General features: G+C 43.6%; 1 long non-coding RNA gene across 1 annotated transcript; it reads right to left on the bottom strand.

The window, feature by feature from the left end:
• Positions 1-445: 445 nt before the first annotated feature.
• LOC131485450 (uncharacterized) lies at positions 446-19,074 on the bottom strand. The gene is made up of 4 exons (XR_009248854.1): positions 18,969-19,074; positions 17,992-18,161; positions 12,045-12,100; positions 446-913 (listed from the first exon to the last, which is right to left on the bottom strand). It is a non-coding gene; the product is annotated as an uncharacterized LOC131485450 (long non-coding RNA).
• Between the last annotated feature and the right edge of the window lie 3,865 nt (positions 19,075-22,939).

The following is a 22,939-nucleotide window of genomic DNA, read 5'->3' as shown; positions in this document are numbered from 1 at the left end:
TGCAGCACCTAAAAAGATTTAGGAGGACTTATGTGGGCAAACATGACAAGATCTTAAAGACAAAGGCAGTATAGAACAGAGGTACCCAATGAGGGCTTTACCACCGCCTGCCTGGACTCAGATCTCCTGGTGCCTGCGTTTCCTGGCTGTCTGAGCTGCGGCAAACTTTCTATGCTTCCACTTCCCCGTTTGTAAAATGGGAAAAAAGATGGTACCCTCCTCTCAGAGTTTTGGGTTTTTGTGTTTTTTAAATTTTTGACATGGGAGTTAGGTAAGGCATTTGAATCACACCTGTCTCACGTTATCAACAAGTGCCACTAGCTTTTATACGTTAAATGAGAAAATCAAGTTGTAAAACACCGAGATGAAAGCTTTGCTATTAGAGACAGTTTTTCTGCGCGCACATGCTTACACGCACATAGAAAATGGTCCAGGAGAAAACACACCACATTCATAGCAGTGTTTATTTCTGAGAAAGGGAGAGGCTTGGGTGGGGCTGGAACAGCCCAGGGGACGCGTCTGTCAACTTTCCACTTTGTGTTGTTTACTTTTTCACAGCAATAAATGTAACTTGTGTAAATACCATAGAAAGCAATACAAATATTTAAAAACCTTAGAACATACAACCAGCAGTACCTAAGGAAAGGCAACACAGTCTTTGACTCTAAGTTTTAGAGAGTTACAAATGTTTCACTCAAGGAAGTTGAACAATTGTGCAACTTTCAATACTGCTTTGTATCTGTTTTGGCTATACAAGCAACTTCCTTAGCAACATGAGTTCAGGCCTTGGTTAACAATGCTTTGCAAAGAACAGATACCAATGATCTGTCTTGTGAACAGGCTGGCTGTCACCAATGATGATGCCTTCCAGAGTTGAATATGGGCCAAGTTTAACTCGTCTTCATCATGTGTGCTAGTTAAAAAAAAATTTTTTTTAAACATGTTTATTCATTTTCGAGAGACAGAGAGTGAGCAGGGGAGGGGAAGAGAGAGAGGGAGACAGAGAATCTGAAGCAGGCTCCAGGCTCTGAGCTCTCAGCACACAACCCTACACAGGGCTTGAACCCATCAACGGTGAGAATATGACCTGAAGTCGGATGCTTAACCAACTGAGCCACCCAGGAGCCCCTGTGTGTTAGTTTTAATTGCACTTCTGCTCTATCTCACAACCTCCAAGCAAAGAGGTGGTCCAATTGTGCAGGATTTATCCTGAGTCTTTGGAAGAAATGCTGGTGAAGAGAGATCCCAGGGTGAGGAAGAAGAACTTTCCATCAGATGCAATGTGCCTTGGGCCTCCTGTTACTCTCTTGTGTCAATTTGGATAAAGAAGCATTTCAGTTTCTAAAACTCATTATTAAAAGAAAAAATATATATATATATATCTTAAATTTTATTTTTTATTTCAGAGAGAGACAGAACATGTGAATGGGGGAAGAGGCAGAAGGAGAGAGAGAGAGAGAGAGAGAGAGAGAGAGAATCTTGAGCAGGCTCCATGCTCAGCACAGAGCCCGACATGGGGCCCGATCCCACCAGCCTGGGATCATGACCCGAGCTGAAATCAAGAATCAGATGCTCAACTGGCTGAGCCACCCAGGTGCCCCTAAGAGAAAACATTTTTAGAAATATTTAAATCAAAACATCATACAACACCCATGTGTTAGCCACCCAGATTTAGCTGATATACTTTCACACACATTTTATTCAAAATTTTATTTAAACATTTTTTGGCGAATACAGCACAGCTACAGTTCTCTCTGCTCTCCCGTCTTTAATTTCATTCCCTTTCGCAGAGGTACCCAGTCTCCTGAACTGAGTGTATACGTAACATTAGCAGGCATGCTTTTAAATCTTCCCACGGAAATACGTGCATCATTCGGGACTTTGGCAGGCACGGTGAGTGAGCTACCTGAGGGAGTCCACTAAAAGTTCTATCTGCAAATGTGTAGACTGTGATGAGGACGCTCAGAAAGGGGTGGTGAATCACCTTGGGGAGAGCAGCTGAAGGGAATTGTCATCATGTCTAGGCTTGGAGGGACTTGTCGGAAGCACCTGCCATAGACTGAGATAGACCTGCCACCATAGGAGCCGCTACCTGACTGCAGCTGTGATGGTCGGTGAACTAATGCAGCCTGACGAGGAGGCAGTGGGCAGGCAGGGGGCAGAGTTAATACCCAGTCTCCCTCTCCTCCTCCCCTCAGACTCCTACTGGTGCCTCCAACAGGATGAACCCAACTGAAGCCACAGGAAAAAGAGCTTCCTAATGAAGTCCACAAAGCCTCCCAGGGCCAGAGCCTGGGGGAGAAGGCTGGAAGGTGGATCCAGCAGCAGAGAATATGTATCCAAAAGAAAACAAAGCATTGGTTGTGTGGTTCACAGATGTGCTTAGAGGGCGTCCGATTTTTATACGTACTTTTGCAACTTAAGTTTTTTCATTCGCCATGATAGTTTTGATAATTTATCCATGCTGAAAAAAACGTAGCTCTAATTCATACGTTCACTTTAATTGCTCTAGAGTACCCCATCATTTCATCATTGCAAGCAGTGCTGTAAAGAACAAGCTTAGGTACAGATGGCCGACCCACACATGCAAAAACCTTGGTTGCACATATACACAAAAGTGTGTTTGTTGAGTTGAGATTATGTACACGTTAACATTGCTAAGTATTGCAAAACTGCCCCCTATTGTAATTATTCCAGTTTTCACTCCCACAGGCCAACTACGAAAGCCCCCATATCTGATCTCCACTCTTAACACCGTTGATTAGACTTGAAAATCTTGCCAACCTAATGGCTCTGAAATCATAGCTCGTTGTTATTTTAATTTGCATTTCTCTGTTAAAGAGCACTGTTTACTTTGTTATGACTTATAATCCCCAACAGTGACACTGAAGGCATGACAAAGCAGTTATTACCACGAAGCTCATGTTAGTGGTTCTAGTGTTCACAGTCAGTGGCCACTACAAAATATGCCTTCAGTTGATTGCTCACATCTTACGTTCCTTGGGTTTTTTTTTTTTTAATTTTTTAAAATGTTTACTTATTTTTGAGACAGAGAGAGAGACAGAGACAGAGCACAAGCAGGGTAGGGGCAGAGAGAGAGGGAGACACAGAATCCGAAGCAGGCTCCAGGCTCTGAGCCTTCAGCACAGAGCCCGACGCGGGGCTCGAATCCACAAACTGTGAGATCATGACCTGAGCCGAAGTCAGAAACTCAGCTGACTGAGCCATCCAGGAGCCCCAACCTTGGGTTTTCTAATATACAGTTCACGAATGCCAGAGCACATGTGGGTGCTTTCATGAACGAAAACACTTGCTAACCTATTTATTCATAAGAAAACAACTCAAAACAATCTTGGTTTCCCATGTTTTCTTGTCACTTTCCAGGGATTGTGTTGAAGTGCAAGTCACTTAGAAAATGAACTCCAAGATTTTGTTTTTTTTCCCATGAGAAAGAGTGGATATTTTTAAGAAGGAAGAAAGAGAACATTTGGGAAAAAGGTGCTATGACACCACAAGTGTTGGGAAGTTAGTGTTTAAAATTTTTAAAGCTATAGCATGCATATGTGTGCATGGAATATTCTAGGGACAATATTCTAGAAACAAGAAATGGTTGCCTCTGGGGAGGAGACTGAGAATTTCAGGCTTGGGATGAGAAATAGATTCAGTTTCCATTATGTAACTCTTGGCATTCTTGGAGTGCCTGGCTGGCTAAGTGGGTGGGGCGTGCAACTCTTGATCTCAGGGTTATGAGTTTGAGCCCCATGTTGGGTGCAGAGATTACTTAAAAAAAATAAAATCTTGGGGCGCCTGGGTGGCGCAGTCGGTTAAGCGTCCGACTTCAGCCAGGTCACGATCTCGCGGTCCGTGAGTTCGAGCCCCGCGTCAGGCTCTGGGCTGATGGCTCGGAGCCTGGAGCCTGTTTCCGATTCTGTGTCTCCCTCTCTCTCTGCCCCTCTCCCGTTCATGCTCTGCCTCTCTCTGTCCCCCCCCCAAAAAAAAAAAATTAAAATTAAAAAAAATAAAATAAAATAAAATCTTTTTTAAAAAAATGTTTATTTTTTTGGAGAGCACAAGCAAAGGAAGAGGCAGAGAGAGGGGGCCAGGTGCCCCCCCTTTTTAATGTTTATTTATTTTTGAGAGAAAGAGAGAGAGAGAGAGAGAGCAGAGGAGGGGCAGAAAAAGAGGGAGACACAGAATCCAAAACAGGCTCCAGGCTCTGAGCTGTCAGCACAGAGCCCGACGCGAGGCTCGAACCCACAGACCGTGAGATCATGACCTGAGTTGAAGTCGGACCCTTAACTGACTGAGCCACCCAGGTGCCCCCCAAAAATAAAATCTTAAAAAAACAATTACAGAACTCTTGGCATTCTTGGCTTTTGTTTTACCACCTCCAAACAAACCAGAGAATATGATCTGATTATAATACAAATTTGTGACTTTTTCATCACAAATAACTTAGTTTTAACTTGCCATCAAATTAATTATTAAATACAGAACTATGTGAAACGGAAATTAACTCCCTGAAATTGTAAAACAGAAGTGGCAACACTTTGACATTGTATTTTCACCATCACAGATTTCCTTTTAACAAACAATCTACATTATGCTTCCAATTTAAAAGTCAATAATGGATGGAGGCCAGTTTAACATCCTGGAAAAGAAGGGCAAACAGCTGTCAGAGTATTGCAAAACTATTTAGAAAACTTTACGCCAGTTTCATGTTTTTATTTCAGGAAAGTGTGACCTTTACTTTTCCATCTATACAACAGAGAACAACGTGACTGTGCTAGGGTGAAATTTATTTATTTACTTTTTTTATTTAAGGAAAGATTTCGCTGTATATTCCTCTCGTATCTCTGACACACTTACCCAGGTAGACAGCAAGCTGTTTTGTCATCCTGGGTTTCCTCACGTGTGACTGTTTTTTCCTCTGCTGCTGCTTCCTCAAAGCAACCCCTTTGGGGTGCTTTAGTTCTCTGCCCTGGTGGATCCCTGGTCCCCAGAGAAGGGACACACACTTTCTGGATGAGTGACACCATTTTCCTCAGGGCAAGGCAACTATCCAGATCAATCAAATCCCTTTTCCTGCAGGTTCAAATAAAGAATTCCTACCATGTGAATATTGAAAAAAACTTGTTTTGAGTAATCAATACCTGAAAACGTTGTTTTGATTTGGGGGTAAGTTTTATGTTGGCTGATTGGTTTTTTGGGAAGTGATGTAAAAAGTGTTCTTATAATAGTATGATATTTAGTAGTTATGCTATATACTACTACTTATAATAGTAGTTATACTAGTTATGATTATTATTTCATACACTGTTTCAGTATACTTATAGACATAATCATATAATCATTTATAGAGTTTAAAATTTGAAAGAAGTTTCATAAACTTTTTCCCCTTCTCCCTATATCACAAGTTCTTTTGGACCTTCGAGGACAATTTTAAAATCATAATCCATGTAGAAAAGTCCATTCAGGAGCACCTGACTGGCTCAGTCAATAGGGCATGTGACTCTTGATCTCAGGGTTTTAAATTTGAGTCCCATGTTGGGTGTAGAGATTACTTAAAAATAAAATCTTTAAAAAAAGTTTTTTAAATGTTTATTTATTTTTTGAGAGAGAGAGAGAGAGACAGAGACAGAGTGCAAGTGGGGTAGGGGCACAGGGAGAGGGAGACACAGAATCTGAAGCAGGCTCCAGGCTCTGAGCTGTCAGCACAGAGCCTGACGCGGGGCTCAAACCCACGAACTGTGAGATCATGACCTGAGCTGAAGTTGGATGCCTAACTGACTGAGCCACTCAGGTGCCCCCAAAATAAAATCTTCAATAAAAAAAAAAGAAAGGAAAAGTCCATCCATTTATCCATGCTTTCATCTCTTCATTTACTCAGCAAGTATACACTGAGTATACACGGTGTGCTGGGTACAGGTTAGGTGCTGAGAAAAAAAGAAAAAAGAAAAACCCCACTACCTTCCCAATGGAATATCATAGTACATTAGAAGAGATATGACATATAGATCACTAAGTGCAGTAAAGAACAAGAGGGGCTGTAAAGTCGGCTATATCCAACATAATGTGTCAGTTAGCTATTGCTGTGTAACTAGTAGCTCCCACATCCTTATGTCATACAGCACTAATTATTTGTTTGCTCATGAGTCTGGCAACTTGTCTGGCTCAGCCTGGGTGACTTGACTCAGCTCCATGTATTTCTCACCTTTCCCCGGGAACCAACGGGTTAGCTCACACACGTTCATTTCGTTCTGATGGCAGAGGCACAGGCAGAAACACACATGGCTTAAGGCCTAGACACAGAACTGACACACTGTCACTTCCTTCCATGTACTGTTATCCAAAGTAAGTCATATGGCCACACCCAAAGTCGAAGAGTTAGGAAACGGTATGATAGCATTCCTCTCAGTAATGTCTGTTGCCTTTTGTAATCACAGTAGTCAAAACCACTATCCCTGCCACATGGTGATGACTTTGGAGCCCTGTGACCACCAGTGCAGGCTTATGGTTTTGGTACTTAGGGATCTAGATGCACCTCCAAGTTCACAGTTTGATTTCCTCCCTATTATACCTGTAGCAGATGTTGTTGTTGGCCACCCATGCTCCCTCACACTGACCCCGTTAGGGCACAGGCCCCACTTCCAGCTGCCACGGCTTTCTCCTGCCAGAGCCCACTTTGTCCACCCACAAGACAGGCCAGAGTGCCCAGGAATTGTCACTGCCCCTGAGTAGCCCTGGATGTCTGACTGATGGGCAGTGGCAGCGGGACACCCTAAGGTGTATTCTGCTCTGGCTCCCAGAGATCCCCTGCAGACACAGCTCAGGGTCTCCAAGTGCTAGGTCCCTTGGTAATTCACCTTGATCGGCTGCTTTCCTATATTATCTCACCTGTCCTCCCACAGGAATTCCTGAAATTACCTGCCACATAAACCAGTACTCTAAGCCTTTGCCTCAGAGTCAGCCCCTGGGGTTTTTGCATTAAGGATGACCAATGCATTGGGTCATCCCAGGAATTAATGGCCCCAGTCAGCCACTAAATGACCAGATGGCATCAGGTGAGCCACTTTCAAAAGGGAGGTAGCTGGTCAGTCTAAGGTAGGATTTTTTTTTTCATATAAGATATTACACAGGCTGACTGGATAATTAATTTTCTTTTTAAGAAATTCCATTATTTTTCTTGGGGCGCTTGGGTGGCTCAGTTGGTTGAGTATCCAACTTCGGCTCAGGTCATGATCTCATGGTTTGTGGGCTCAAGCTCCGCATCGGGCTCTGTGCTGACCGCTTGCTCAGAGCCTGGAAACTGCTTCAGAGTCTGTGTCTCCCTGTCTCTCCGCCCCTCCCTCACTCACGCTCTGTCTCTCTCAAAAAAATATAAGATATTATAAAAACATTATAACATCTCATAGAAACATTAAAAAAAAGAAATCCTCTTGTTTTTCGTCTGACTATAAGGGGGAAATATGATCATTGTAAAATTTTGAGAAATACACGAAAGTAAACTGCAAATAATTTAATTACCCTAATTCACCATTGGTGATTTTTTTTACTATAATTATTGTTAAGGATTTTATTTATTTATTTATTTATTTTTATTTTTAATTTAATTTTTTAGAGAGAGAGAGCACGTGGGGGGGGAGACTGGCTGGGGGGGGAGGCAGGGAGAGAGAGAGAGAGAGAGAGAGAGAGAGAGAATCTTAAGCAGGCTCCATGTTGAGCATGGGGTTCAACACAGGACTCAATCCCACAACCGTGGGATCATGACCTGAGCTGAAATCAAGAGTTGGAGGCTCAACTGACAGAGCCACCCAAGCGCCCCCATTTATTTATTTTAAAATGTTCATTCCAGTATAGTTAATATACAGTGTTATATTAGTTTCAGTTGTACAATATAGTGATCCAACATTTCCATATACCACACAGTGCTCATCATGGCAAGCGCATTCCTTCGTCTTCATTACCTATTTCACCCACCTGCCATTAAGGATTTTAAATTGTGGTTCCTTCCATCCCAACATTGTGTGTTTTGGGTTTGTTTATCTTCCCCTGGTTTTATGGATATATAATAACAGACAACACTGTATAAGTTTAAGGTGTACAACGTAATAATTTGACTTACATATATTGTGAAATAATTACCAAAAAAGTTTAGCTAACATCCATCACTTCACATAGATACCAAAAAATTGGTTTTTTTACTCTTGATGAGAATTCTTAGGATTTAGTCTCTCACTGCCTTTCCTATGTATCCTATAGCGGCAGTGTTAACGACAGTCATCATGTTGCACATTTCATCCCACTACTTACTTATCTTATAAATAGAAATTTGTACCTTCTGTCCACCTTCCTCCGATTCCCCAACTCCACAATCCCTGCCTCTAGGGACCACAAATCTGGTCTCTTTTTCTATAAGTTTGGGCTTTACTTTGTTTTGCTTTTTGGACTCCACATATAAGTGAGGACATTCTGTGCTTAGACTCTGGCTGTCCTCAGGGACGACGATCCTAAGATTTCTGCAATTGTTCTCTTGCTGTATGTAGACACAGCTTGATGTAAACTGCTTGCACAGCATCAGGAAGAAATGGCTGCTGGTCCCTTAGGTAACAGAAGAGGACACTCTGACTGTAAACAGGGTTTTCTTTGTCAAGGAAAAGAAACTACCAACCAGTCTTTTCAAGCTCAGACCAGGAGTTTGGGGGAAACAAAGTAAGTTATAGGATGTAGTAGAGAAAATTAGGACATGAAAGTCTATAGCCTCAGCATGAAGTTTATGTAGGTGATTGGACTATTTTTCTCAAACTGCAAGGAAACAAAAGGCTGGAACAGGACATATATAGTTAGAAAGACTGACTTTGATTATAAAAAGACCCTGGGGTATGGGCCATCAAGTAGGGCAGAAGTGGGGTCTGGGTGTATCTTTAAGAAGAGCAGAAAACATTTTGAAAAGGTGACATACTTACAGATAGATTGAGACCAGGCAGAAACACGGTAAGAAGACAACCGCAGGAAGTAACAGGAATAATAAGGAAAGCGTTAAATCCATGATGATAACAGCCCTAGATAAAGACGTGAGTTTGAGCCCTCTCTGGGGGAGGGGATCACACAAAGTCCAAGTGAGGAAGTGGGGAAGGTGAGGTAGGAAGGGAGGAGAGGAAGGCTTTTCAGCATGGCTGCCTATTTTGGGAAACTGAGGCTCCGTTTCACTGGTACCACAGCAGAAGAAATGCCCAGCTCAGCCCAGTCCCAGCTATGGAATCATGAGCACATGAAATGGTTGTTGGTTTAAGCAACTGAATTTTCTTTAAGAAGAAATAGGTAACTGATAGAAGGGGGAAGACTGATAGGTTAAGCAGAATGGCCCCCAAAGATGTCCACTTCCTAATCCCTGGAACTATAAATATGTTACATACATAAACATATACATAAACATACATACATAAACATATAGTTTATGTTACATGACAAAAGGGACTTTGCAGATGGAATTAAGGTTAAAGATATATATATATATATTTTAACCTTTATTCAGTTTTTGAGAGACAGAAAGAGAGCATGAGTGGGGAAGGGGCAGGGAGAGAGGGAGACACAGAATCAGAAGCAGGCTCCAGGCTCTGAGCTGTCAGCACAGAGCCCAACGTGGGGCTTGAACTCATGAACCATGAGATCATGACCTGAGCTGACGTCGGATGCTTAACCAACTGAGCCACCCAAGTGCCCCAAGTTTAAAGATCTTAAAATAGGAAGATTGTCTTGGATCATCTGGGCATAACCTAATCACAGAAAGCCTTATAAGCAGAGAACTTTTTCCAGCTGGAGTCAGAGAGACATGGTAGAAGGAAAAGTAGGAGATGTTGAATCTATAGGGAAGACTTGACCTACTTTGCTGGGCTGGGGGTGGGGGTGGGGAGGGGAAGGTGGAAAGCGTAAGTAACACAGGAAGTCTCTCAAAGAAGCAGAGACTGGCTCTTGGCTGACAACCAGAAAGGAAACTGAGACCCCCATTCTACAACCAAGAGAAACTGAACTTGGCCAACAACTTGAATGGGCTTGGAAGCCAACTGATTCCCAGGCTCTCCAGCAGGGAACGAAGCCTCACCAGCACCATGACTGCAGCTTTGTGAGCCTTTAAGCAGGGGACCCAGTTGAACTATACCTGGACTTCTGACCTACAGAACTGTAAGATAAGAGATGGGTGTTGTTTTAAGCCTCTGTGTGGTAATTCATTACAGTAGCAATAGAAAACCTACACCCGATGTGTAAACTGACCACTGCAACGCAATTTGAGCCACATGGACCTCAAGGAGTGTGGCCCAGGCCACGGGCAGAGACAGCAACAGCCAGCTGTGGAAGACAGTGGAGAAGGCTTCCTGGAGAAGGAGGAGTTTCAGCAGGGCTTTGAAGGAACACTGTGTTAGGTCAGACTCCTCCCAGAAGCTTGCCCTGAAACAAGGATTTTAGGGCAGGTACTTGTTTTAGGTGATAATCCCAGGAAATACCAGCAGAGGAATGAGAAAGTGAGACAGGGAAAGGAAAGAAGTCAATAAAAATGAGTTTTCAAGCAAGTGAACAGTTGTGGGCAAAGAGGGTTCTGTCCTTCAAGGAGGTACAGGGAAACTGTGTAGACTATGCCTGAGAACAGCTATATTCGAGGGACAATAGGATGAGATGATCAACTCCTATGGTCATTGACTGAGAGTTTTTTAGCTGGCACTTCTGGCCTATCACCAGGGTCAGAGCACCCACCAGCAACTGCGGAAAGCACTCAGGTGGAAAGTTGCAGGTGCTGGCAGTTGGAAGTCTGGGTGCTATGAACTGAACCGGTAGGGGCCCAGGCGTACGGGTAGAACACCTACAATATCTGCTGCAAGGGGTGAGGTTACCAGGCACAGACCAGAGAAGGAGTTCCAGACAGAGGGGGATGGGTATGCACATAGAGGCATGAAAAATACACAAAAGAGTGTTGTAAAGTGATTAGTGGAGTTTGGTCCGGATTCAGACGAGCAGGGCTGAATTCTGGTTCCGTCTCCTCACTCACTGTGCCTCCTTGGGCAAGTGACTTCACTGCCCTTTGTGATGTTTATACAACAGGAATTCTGTATAGTACCTGTCTTACTGGGTTGTCATGAGGATTAAATTAGATAATGTTTTAAAAGGGCATCGTAGACCCTTACCTAACACCATACACAAAAATTAACTCAAAATGGACCAAAGATCTAAATGATAAAACCCTTCAAAGAAAACATAGGACAAAAACTTCATGATATTGGATTTGGCAATGATTTTTTGGATAGGACACCAAAGACACAGGCAGCAAAAAAAAAAATGACAAATTTGACTCCATAAAAATTAAAAGATTTGTGCATCAAAGAATGTATCAGCAAAGGGAAAGGACAGCCTATAGAAAAGGAGAAAATATTTGCAAATCATCTGATAGATTAATATCTAGAATATATAAAGAGCTCCTATAATTCAACAACAAAAAAACAAACAGCCTAAATAAAAATGAGCAAAGGGCTTGAGTAGACATTTCTTGAAGAAACGTGAATGGCCAATAAGCACTTAAAAAGATGCTCATTGGGTCCCCTGGTTGGGTCAGTCGGTTAAGCATCCAACTCTTGATTTTGGCTCAGGTCATCATTTCACAGTTTGTGGGTTCGAGCCCTGCATTGGGCTCTCCTCTGACAGTGCAGGGCCTGCTTGGGATTCTGTCTCTCCCTCTCTCTCTGCCCCTCCCTCGCTTGCTCTTTCTCTCTCCCAAAACAAATAAATAAACTTAAAAAAAAGAAAAACAACTGCTCTTCATCTAATCATTAGTGAAATGTGTATCAAAACCACCTCATACCCATTTTTTGTGGCTATTATAAAAAACAAAAACCATCATCACCACCAAAAACAACAAAACACCCCAGAAAATAGCAAGTTATGGAAAGGGCATGATGGAATTGGAAGCCTTATATGCTGTTGATGGGAATGTAAAATGGTACAGCCACTGTGGAAAATAGTATAGCAGTTCCTGAAAAAATTAGACATAGACTTACCATATAATCCAGCAATTCCACTTCTGGTATATACCCCAAAGATTTGAAAGCAGGATCTGAAAGAGATATTTGTATACCTATATTCATAACAGTATTATTCACAATAGCCAAAAGGTAGAAGCAACTCAAATGTCCATTGACAGATGAATGGATAAATAAATTGTGATATATACATACAAATGAATATTATTCAGCCTTAAAAAGGAAGGAAATTCTGACACATTCTACAATATGAATGTGTCTTGAGGACATCATGCAAAATGAAATAAGCTAGTCAAGAAAGACAAATACTGGGGGTCCTGGGTGGCTCAGTTGGTTAAGTGTCTGACTCTTGATTTTGGATTAGGTCATGATCTCATGGTCATGAGACTGAGCCCCATGTCAGGCTCCACGCTGATCATGGAGACTGCTTGGGATTCTCCCTCTTCTCTCTCTCTGCTCTTCCCCCACTTGTGTGTGCATGCCCACTCTCAAAATAAATCAACATTAAAAAGAAAAGACAAACACTGTATGATTCCACTTAATATGAGTTATCTAGAGTAGTCAAAATCATAGAGAAAGTAGAATGGTGGTTGCCAGGAGATGAGGGAAAGGGTAATGGGGACTTATTATATAATAGCACATAGTTTCAGTTTTGCAAGATGAAAAAAGCTGTGGAGATTCATGGCGGTGATGGCTGCACAATGACATGAATATACTTGATAGCATTGAGCTGTACATTTAAAAATTCTTAAGATGGTACCTTTTATGTTATGTATATTTTGCTGCAACTTAAATGGAAAGAAAAAATAATTTTAAAAAAAGGGGGTTTGTTGCCTGGTCAGCCCTCAATAATGATAAACGCTAAATTTGTTGTGCTGAGTGAGGGTGAATGTTGATTAGCTGGCTGTGCTCAAGAATAGAGTACCTGGGGAAAATGGGTCCAGTGTGGGCATGAGGCCAAAAAGGTGGGTGGCAGGTATGAGTTACCTCTGTAGTCTGTGTTTAAAAACGTGGCCTTGCTTTTCAACAGGGACTTTTGAATCTAGGGGTCCATGGTTCCTAAGGAGTCTACGGGTAAGATTCAGAAGGTCCATAAACTTGGATAGGAAGAAAAGTTACTTCTATTTTCACACACTTTGAACTAAAATTGTCCTTTTCTTTTAATGATGAATATGGGAAACAAATCATAGTGCCATTGGCAGGAATTATGACTTTATCCCTAGTAAAATACACAGAGATTTCCAGATTGCAAACTCATCACTACTCCAAAACGTTGGTTTCCAGATCTGCAATTAGATTGTGATATTTCATGCATTAATAAAGAAGCATATATAACAAACATATTTATTTTTAAATATTTTGGTAAGTGCATTTCAGTATAATTGGTTTCCTTTGCAACCTTATGTATTGTGTTTTATGAATTTCAAAACATTCTTCTTCTTCTTCTTCTTCTTCTTCTTCTTCTTCTTCTTCTTCTCCTTTTTTTATTTATTTTGAGAGAGTGAGCGAGCAGGGAGGGGCAAAGAGAGAGGAGGGAGAAAGAATCCTAAGCAGCGTCCAGGCTGTCAGAGTGGTGCCCAATGTGAGGCTTAATCTTACAAACTGTGAGATCATGACCCAAGTGGAAATCAAGAGTTGGATGCTTAACCGACAAGCCACCCAGGTGCCCCTCAGAACATTATTCTAAGAAGGAGGTCCCCATGCTTCACCAGGCCTGCCGTGAGTCCATGAAAAAATAAAAAAGAAAGGGTAAAAAGTATAATCTGACATGTATTTAGTTGCAGTTATAGCTGGCTTTATTGAACATGGCTGTGTTCAAAGGGTCATGATCTGACTTGTGGCATTATACAAAGTTATCTGATAATAAATTCGTACAAGTAAAAGTTCCGACCAGATTTGCATGCCCGACTGATAAATGCACATCAATAGTTCTCAGTCCTTCTTCCCCATCAACAGCTGTGGCTAACCCTGGCACTGAGCCTCATTGAGTCAGAGCCAGGTTTCCTTGGGAAGAGATACGCTATCTGTGGGGGAATGCATGTGTGGGTGGAAAAAATGCCTCGGGTTTTCTGATAGCACTCTCTTACCCTCAACAGTTGCCCTTCTCTCCTCCTTGATAAACACTGTAAAAACAAAAAAATTGACACCCAATACTCTAGATCTAGGAGCTGAAGGGAAGGTGGTCACCATGGGCTCTTTCTGGAAAAGTAGAATTTGAGCACACATATTCAAATAAGTAATTATGTTCATGGTGAATATAGGGATGAATATAAATTGCAGTTAGATTAGAAATGGAGGGATTTCCGGCAAGTTTATGAGACAGAAATGCCTAGCTGTTCTTGAAATTCTTTTCCTCTTCTTCCTTGGACCTACAGACCACTTTTCCCGGCCTCCTTTGCAGTGGAGCTGAGCCACGGGACTGTGCTCTGGTTAATGGAAGGTTAGTGGATGTGAAGTGCATTGCTTCCAGGCTAGGCTCTTGAAACCTTCCCACAGGCAGACATCCTCCAGGCTTTTACCCCTTTTGCCACAATTTTGGTGGTCCATGTATAATCACAGGGTCTTTATAAGTGGAAGGACAATGGAGGCCATAGCATATCCCAGTTAAGGATGTATCTTTCCCATTAGCACTGGGAGAGGCCTGGTCTTGCCTAGATCATGGGCTTGATCTTGAATGAATCACTGTGGCCTGGCAGATGGATGACTCGGTCATGATCCCACCCATGGGGTGAGAAATTGGCCCAGTAGGCCTCATCAAAGCAGATGGGGTGCATTAGTTTCTCATCGCTGCTGTAACAATATATCACAAACCTAGTGCCTTGAAATAACATAAATTTACTACCTTATGGTTCTGGAAGTCAGATGTCTAAAATGGGAATCCGTGGGCTAAAATCAGGGTGCTGGCCAGCCTGATTTCCTTTCTAAGGCTTTAGAGGAGAATCCATTTCCTTGCCTTTTCCACCTTACAGAGACCTCTTGCACGTCATGGCTTGTGCCTAATTTCTCCACCTTCAAAGCCAATAGCATCCATGTTATGCTGTCATATTTCTGGTTCAAGTTCTATCTCCCTCTTCCACTTATAAGGACCCCTGTGATTTAGGAAAAAAAAAAAAAGAGGGGTGCCTGGGTGGCTCAGTCAGTGACTTGATTTCAGCTCAGTTCATGATCTCATGGTTCATGAGATCGATCCCTGTGTTGGGCTCTGTGCTGACAGTATGAATCTTGCTTGGAATTCTCTCTCTTATTCTCTCTCTGCCCCTCTTCTGCTCATGCTCTCTCTCTCTCTCTCAAAATAAGTAAATAAACATTAAAAAAAAAAAAAAAGGACCCTTGTTATTACATTGGGCTCACTGGATAATCCAGGGTCATCTTCCACGTTGAAGTCAGTTGATAAGTGATCTTAATTCTTTCTACAACCTTAATTCCCAGTTGCCACATAATCTAATGTATTTATGGATTCCAGGGATTATGACATGGATATCTCTGGGGTCCATTACTCTGCATACCACATAGAATGAACACAATCACAATGAGTTGAAAAGAAAGGTGACTCCCCAAAGGAAGGAATGCTGGGAAGACAGGAAGCATATGTTCTCTCTCATAATTTAAGATTTAAAGGGGTGTGGCCACCCATCTTTGTGCACTTCATTTGTACCTTTTTAAAATTATATATATATATATATACATATATATATATATATTTTTTTTTTTTTTTGAGAGAGAGAGAGACAGACAGACAGACAGACTGCAAGTAGGGGAGGGGCAGAGAGAGAGAGAGACACAGAATCTGAAGCAGGCTCCAGGCTCTGAGTTGTCAATACAGGGCTCGACACAGGGCTTGAACTCACGAACCATAAGATCATGACCTGAGCAGAAGTCGGTTGCTTAGCTGACTGAGCCACCCAGGTGCCCCTTGTACCTTTATTAAACATTTATAGCAAATGTTTGTGATGTCCTATGTCACATCTTCTCAACTCACCTGATTTTAGCACACCTTTGATAGTCAGTTTGAATGCTTTGCCAGCATCCTTTATAAAGTTTCCATAGAAACAGCTCTCTGCTTTCTCTAAGACAGTGGAAGATCACTTGGGCAAATTCAGCTAACTAGAAAGTGCAAGAGAGTTAACACTCAGGGAGGGAGCAATGTTCATCTAATGGGGGATGGAATCAAGGGTTAACTGCCACAGTCTCCATCCTCTGGTGGGACACTTCTGATGTGCTTTCTTCATGGTTCTTCAGAAGATTCGAGTGGTTGGGGGTGCCTGGGTAGCTCAGTTGGTTAAACATCGGATTTGATCTTGATTTCGGCTCAGGTCATGTTCTTGTGGTCATGGGATCCAGTCCTGCATTGGGCTCTGAGCTGAACGTGGAGCCTGCTTAAGATTCTCTCTCTTCCTCTCTCTCTCCCTCTGCCCATCTCCTCTGCTCATGCTCTCTCTCACTCTCAAAATAAATAAATAAACATTTTTAAAAAGGAGAAGAAGAAGATCCCAGTCCAGTTGGTATTGAGCCTCGGTTGCCCACAGCGGTAACCAGCTCCTTAACACAGTCTGTGTGTTGGCTTTCCCCCCTTCCCTGTCTCGTTCTCCCCACCCCTCACTCCTGCTTCCTCGGATCATCTCCCAAACAAGACTACCTGAACGCACAGCCTTCTCTCAGATTGCACTTTTTTGGAGGAACCCGGCTAAAACAGCACCCACCACTGATGTTTTACAGAGGAGAGTCAGGGATGCAGGGCTCTGCAGGGTAGAACCCTGCCAGTACAATCCAGTGCAGCTTGTTTACAGGCATCTGTTAGGACTGGCTAGCATCTAGTTGGTTGGCAGGTGCCCATGTCAGACAGGCCATCTCCCACTTACGAGATCTGTCAGCACCACAACATAAATCACCGGGCCTGACATGTCCTTCTTGGCTGGTTATGAGGTTCTAGTTCAAGACTTGTGAGTAGGGAATATAAATATCTTACGACACAGTCCTATTGGGCCATGTGCTGGAAAGGTCGGTGTTCCATAAATGAGGAGAAAAGGTTATCTGAGGTTATTGATTTTTTTTTTTTCCCTTTAGTTCAGGCTGAGGTCAGGGTTGTTTATTTGAATTCTGGCAATAACCCTGGGAATTTACTTAGGTGCCAAGGGAAACATGAGGACAGTGGACTCCAGAAAGAGGGTGCACCAAGACACATGAGATAGCAGGCGTGAGCCCAGAGGAAGACACCAGGGCCTTGGCCTAGACACAACAAATGCCTGGTGACTTTCGAGGGGGGGGTCACACATTCTTTGTTGGCTAATGCAGACATCCTTTAACCTATGTACCAGAGGGAGGTGAGGTAGAAGGCGGAGACATAGATTTTCAGAAGACTTTTCTCATCTCACCCCCTGTCCCCTGAGATGCAGAGTGCGGCCATTCTCTTGTGAAAACTTGTCCCTCCCCCAGGTGCTGGCACAGCTGAGAATAGGGTCCTAGCACACTTAGCACCGCTGGCAGCCTCCTTCCGGTTTCAGGGAAGCTGACTCTGAGATAAAGAGCTGCATGGAGGAAGTCCAGTGAGGAGTGCTTTTGGGGGGACATAAGACCTTTGAGGGAGAAAGGGAGGAAGGTTCGGGCAGCTTGGGAAGTTGGGCTGTGATGCTGTCACTCTACAGGCCTCGAGCAAACCCACTCAGAGCTCCGGAGCTGGGTGGGCCTTCAGAGTTGTTTTGACTTGGGACAACCAGTCTTTGCACTCAGGCTACCCCCAGGAAGGTCATGTAGCCTTGGTCAAGGCAGCCACCAGGGCCCAACCTTCCTGGCAACTGAGGGGGTGAATATCTTGGTCCTAAAGTGGGGATCTTGACAAGACACCAGAGCATCTGTTACAATTACCGTGTGCCACTGCCCCCGGGCCTCACAAAGGCCCCCACACCACACCCCCATCTTCAGTGACCTTCATTCAGCCTTCCCTGGAAACAGAAAGAGCCGCTTTTACCTTGAAGATGCTTTGGGTTTAAGGAGAAAGCGTTTTTCCTTCCCCCTTGAATTCCAGGTTAATCCCTTTCCATGGTAGGATTTCCTGTGTCACTAGTCCTCATTCCTTTGTTTTGCTCTCCTCCTTTTAACGGACCCATCTTTCCTGCTAGTGTTCTGGGAGTGGTTTACCTGTGGAGGCAGAAACACCATGGAGTGGACCAGTATACAACTGCGGTGCATTTGAGTGTTGGAGTTGAGCATTTTCGTGCAGGCTGTGTGTGAACTGCGTAACGGTGTGGCTATCACCATACTTTAGCGTCTCCACCAGAGCACGAAAAATACTTACTGAATTGCACTGCTGTGACTAAGCATGGGGGGAATGAAGTCACCAAAGTAGGGCTGTTGGGGAGTCCTGGAGAAAGGGGTGGGTAAGGCTCAGGGATCACAGCAAGGTGGTCCCTGAGCTCACTCAGACTCTGGGCTGGGTCTTCAGCTACCACCTGGAATAATTCAACATGTGACCTTTATTTACTCATGTATGAATATATACAGTAGGTCAGCTTGTCATTCCACTCAGTAAACAGCAAATGCCTTCTATGCATTTGGAACCACCTGGGACTGGGAGAATCAAAGATAAAGGAAGGAGACTGGGGGCTTACCCTGAGGAATTTGCAGCCGAAAAAGGAAGGTAGCTGATGTAACAGGTTGGAGAACCATGCAATAATCCAGGTGAGAATTCAAGATTCAAGAATCTGAATTCTCCATAAAACCCAAGGAAGATTTATAGTCAACAAACCTTTGTTTCTCTCTTTACGGTTTCCTAACCTGTCCCTCAAAGCCTTTGTGTTAATAATTCTTTCTTTCTTAATGAAATGGTAGCCCAGTTGCCTTCCCGCCCCCCCCCTTTATTTGTAGCACTATTTAGAAATAAGTGGGAAACAATGAGAGAGAGAGAGAGAGAGAGAGAGAGAAGGTCTAATATAATAGCATACTGACCTGCAAATTAACAGAAGTTCTTTCTTCAAGCTCCAGGACTTTTCCCATAATACAAAACCTTTCATTGTTATATGCATGGTGCTTTTATATTCACAGCAATACAGTCGCTGGCCTGAGTCTCTGGTGGATTTTCCTGCTGAGTGAGAAACTTTATGCTGCAACAACCCGAAGCCAAGTCTAGCTTTCCCTGGGGAGCCAAGAGAATGAACTCCAGGAATGCCACTACACTGATATTTCCATTGCTTCAATCTGGAAACTTCATCACTGGAGATGATGGAAGGAAGATTCTAGCCCAAGCTGCACCTTCTACTGTGAAAGTAGCATGGACCCTTCCTTTAATGATTAATAGCTTTACTAAGCCAGACCAAACTGCAAAGGATAAAAAGCATCTGTTTGTAATCAGGGGGACTTAAAGGCACCGAGGCCAATTTTTATTCAACCTGCCTCCAGTGGAACCGTGTCAGCCTCCACTCTCTGGTTGTCAGGGAGAGGAAGTTTCTGCCATCAGATATTTTCCCAGAAGAGAACTGGTTGAGTGCATTAGGAGACCCATAATGATAACATTAATGTAAAGCTTTTTATCATTAAGCTATAGAAAAGAAGAGGTATAAAAGGACATTTAATATGGCAAAGTGAATTACAGTCCATGTAGCAAATATATTACGGTTGGTTTAAGAATGAAAGGAGTCAAGATACCTATGGCACTTAGTGCCAGCTCATAGGAAGTATTATTGTGTGTTAGCTTTTTAAATTTTTTTTTATTTTAAATGTTTATTTATTTTGGAGAGAGACAAAGTGCAAGCATGGGAGGGGCAGAGAGAGAGGGAGACACAGAATCCGAAGCAGGCTCCAGGCTCTGAGCTGTCAGCACAGAGCCCGACATGGGGCTCGAACTCATGAACCGTGAGATCTTGACCTGAGCCGAAGTCAGATGCTCAACCAACTGAGCCACCCAGGGACCCCTCCCGTTAGTTATTCTTATCCCTGGTGTACTCTTCTGTATTAGTTTCCGATGGCTGCTGTGACAAATTGCCACAAGCTTGGTGGCTACGACCAACACAGATTTATCATCTTATGGCTCTGCAGGTCAGGAAAGATAACCTGGGGCATACCGAAATGTTAAGAGTTAGAGCAAAAATGGATTCGAATTGAGCCGTGCCAAACCAGAAGTTCGTAGAAGCGTTGTACTGATAGGAACTGAGAGTCTTTTACAAAGCCAAGGTGGAAGCAAGCAAGAACATCATTTGATTGGCTATGACTTCAGCATTTGACTTATTTGAGAGAGCCTAGCTGACTGCAATTGGTTTCAATTCTCTAACCTTGAGGCATGTACAGGTTTAGCTTTTGGCTTGTTTACAGCAGACTGCTGAGGTATTAGGACCACCCAGCAAAAGGCCTCCTTGTTTAATTCATTTAAAAGAAGTTTACCATGGGGCGCCTGGGTGGCGCAGTCGGTTAGGCGTCCGACTTCAGCCAGGTCACGATCTCGCGGCCCGTGAGTTCGAGCCCCGCGTCGGGCTCTGGGCTGATGGCTCAGAGCCTGGAGCCTGTTTCCGATTCTGTGTCTCCCTCTCTCTCTCTGCCCCTCCCCCGTTCATGCTCTGTCTCTCTCTGTCCCAAAAAAAAAAAAAAAAAAAAAAATGTTAAAAAAAAAAGAAGTTTACCATGGATCGGGAAGGCTGTGTTCCTTCTGCAGGCTCCAGGGGAGATTGTTTCCTCACCTTTTCCAGATGCTGGAGCTGCCTGCATTCTTTGGCTCCTGGCCCCACTGCTTCCAAAGCCACATTTTCTGTTTTGATTCTGACCCTCCTGCCTCCCTCTTACAAGGAGGGAGGATATTGAAACCCGCTGGATAGTCCAGGACAACCTTTCTATTTCAAGATCCTTCATTTAATCACATCCGCCAAGTCCCTTTTTTTCCCACGTAAGGTCGTATATTGACAGGTTCTGTGGATTACGATGTGGACCTCTTTGGAGAGGTAATTATCTGGTTCACCACACTTCTTGCAACTACCCCACCCTATTCTTGCTGTAATAGTAGAGCTTCTATAGGCTGAAGGGCCACTATGTGCAGGCCCTGTGAGGCGGGTTTTAGAGATAGTGGAAATGCAGCTGGGTGTGGCATATACAGTCTGGGTTCTGGCTATCTCCCCTTGCACTTTACCATTTCTGGGCCCAGGGTTAGACTTTCAACTGCCACACTTAACAGTTATTTGCCTGAGGGTTTTCTCTAGCTGCCAGAGTCTGTCCTACTCATATGGGGGCAGGGGTAGGGAAGGGAAACAACCAGAAGGGCCAAGGAATCAATGCTCTCCCTGCCCCCAAGCAGCCCTCCATCAATTGCTGATAACCAACTTCCCTTGCCCTGTGATTGGGAAAATTCTTAAGGGCCTCAAGGTCTGTTTCCAGGGAATCCAAACCAGGACCCTGGAGAAATTTAAGTAACTTGTCCAATGTCTCATGGCTAGTAAGTGACAGGGGTTGGATTCGAACCCAGATCTGCTGCAAAACTCATGCTCCCAGTTATTTCTCTCAGCTGGCTTGTTGCTCATTATACCTGAGAAAGATGGTTGACTCGGGATATAATCAAGCTAGAAGGTGTCTCCTTTCAGCTTCCTCATTTGGAAGAAGAGAGGATCCCCAGAGGGTGGGTAGAGGCCGCAATTCAGCCATCTGAGATCCGGAAAGGTGGGTGTTATGAATCTCAGTCTGCAGCAACCTACTGAACTCTGAGCACACTTGGGTACCACACACAGAATCACAGAGATGCAGGACATAGTGACAAGGAACTGGGCTTACCAAAAACATGAACGCACCCACATTTTATCAGTACTCACATGTGCCTAGGATAGTACACATGAGGACAGGGACCGTGATGCTAGCTGGAAGGGAAAACTTTTTTTTTTTTTAACGTTTATTTATTTCTGAGAGACAGAGACAGAGAATGAGCACAGGGGTGGGGGGGGGGGGGCAGAGAAAGAGGGAGACACAGAATCTGAAGCAGGCTCCAGGCTCTGACCTGTCAGCACAGAACACAACGTGGGACTCGAACTCACGAACCTCGAGATCATGACCTGAGCTGAAGTTGGACGCTTAACTGACTGAGCACCCAGGCACCCCTGGAAGGGACAACTTTCTTAAATGCGGCTCTACTAAGGACACCAGGCTGGCTCAGTTGGTAGAGCATCTGACTCTTGATCTCAGGGCCGTGAGTTTGAGCCCCACGTTGGGCATAGACAGGAGTTAAAAAAAAATGTGGTTCTACTAGAATGTAGCTTTCCTGTAATATCGGTTTCAGACCATAAGCTGTCTGTACTGTTGAAGAATGAAATGCAGTGAGTGGGCTCTCTCTCTCTTTTTTTAACCTTTAGGGCTGATTCTGAGTTAACTTTAAATCTGATTTCACCAGGACAAACACTGGTGTGGGAGGCCAAGACTGATTTAGCTGAAGTCTTTCTACTCGTAAGAGCTGTGCCTTCAGAAAAAGCCCTTGCCTGTGGATTTTATGTGCTTTTTTTTCCCTGTATACAAAAATGGCAGTCTCTGGAGAAGAATGCTCCAAAAAACAAAGGGTTACATTAACATTCAGAATGTATGAAAAAAGCCATATTCAAGAATGAGATCTTGGCCGTTTGTGACAACGTGGACGGTATTACGCTAAGTAAAATAAGTCATACAGAGAAAAGACAAACGTAGAATTGCACTTCTAGGCAGAATCTAAAAAACAAAACAGGGACGTCTGGGTGGCTCAGTTGGTTGAGCATCAGGCTTCGGCTCAGGTCTTGATCTCACAGTTTGTGAGTTCAAGCCCCGCATTAGGTTACTGCTGTCAGCACGGAGGCTGCTTCAGATCCTCTGTCCCCACTCCCCCACACTCCCCCCCTCCATCCCTTCCCCACTGGTGCTCTCTCAAAAATAAATAAACATTTAAAAAAATTTTTAAGTTAAAAAAAATCAAGCGAATAAACAAA

This window comes from Neofelis nebulosa, chromosome 9, assembly GCF_028018385.1.
Source record: "Neofelis nebulosa isolate mNeoNeb1 chromosome 9, mNeoNeb1.pri, whole genome shotgun sequence".
NCBI lineage: Eukaryota > Metazoa > Chordata > Mammalia > Carnivora > Felidae > Neofelis > Neofelis nebulosa.
Note: the sequence above shows the minus strand (reverse complement) of the source record. Positions and strands in the feature narration are given on the sequence as shown.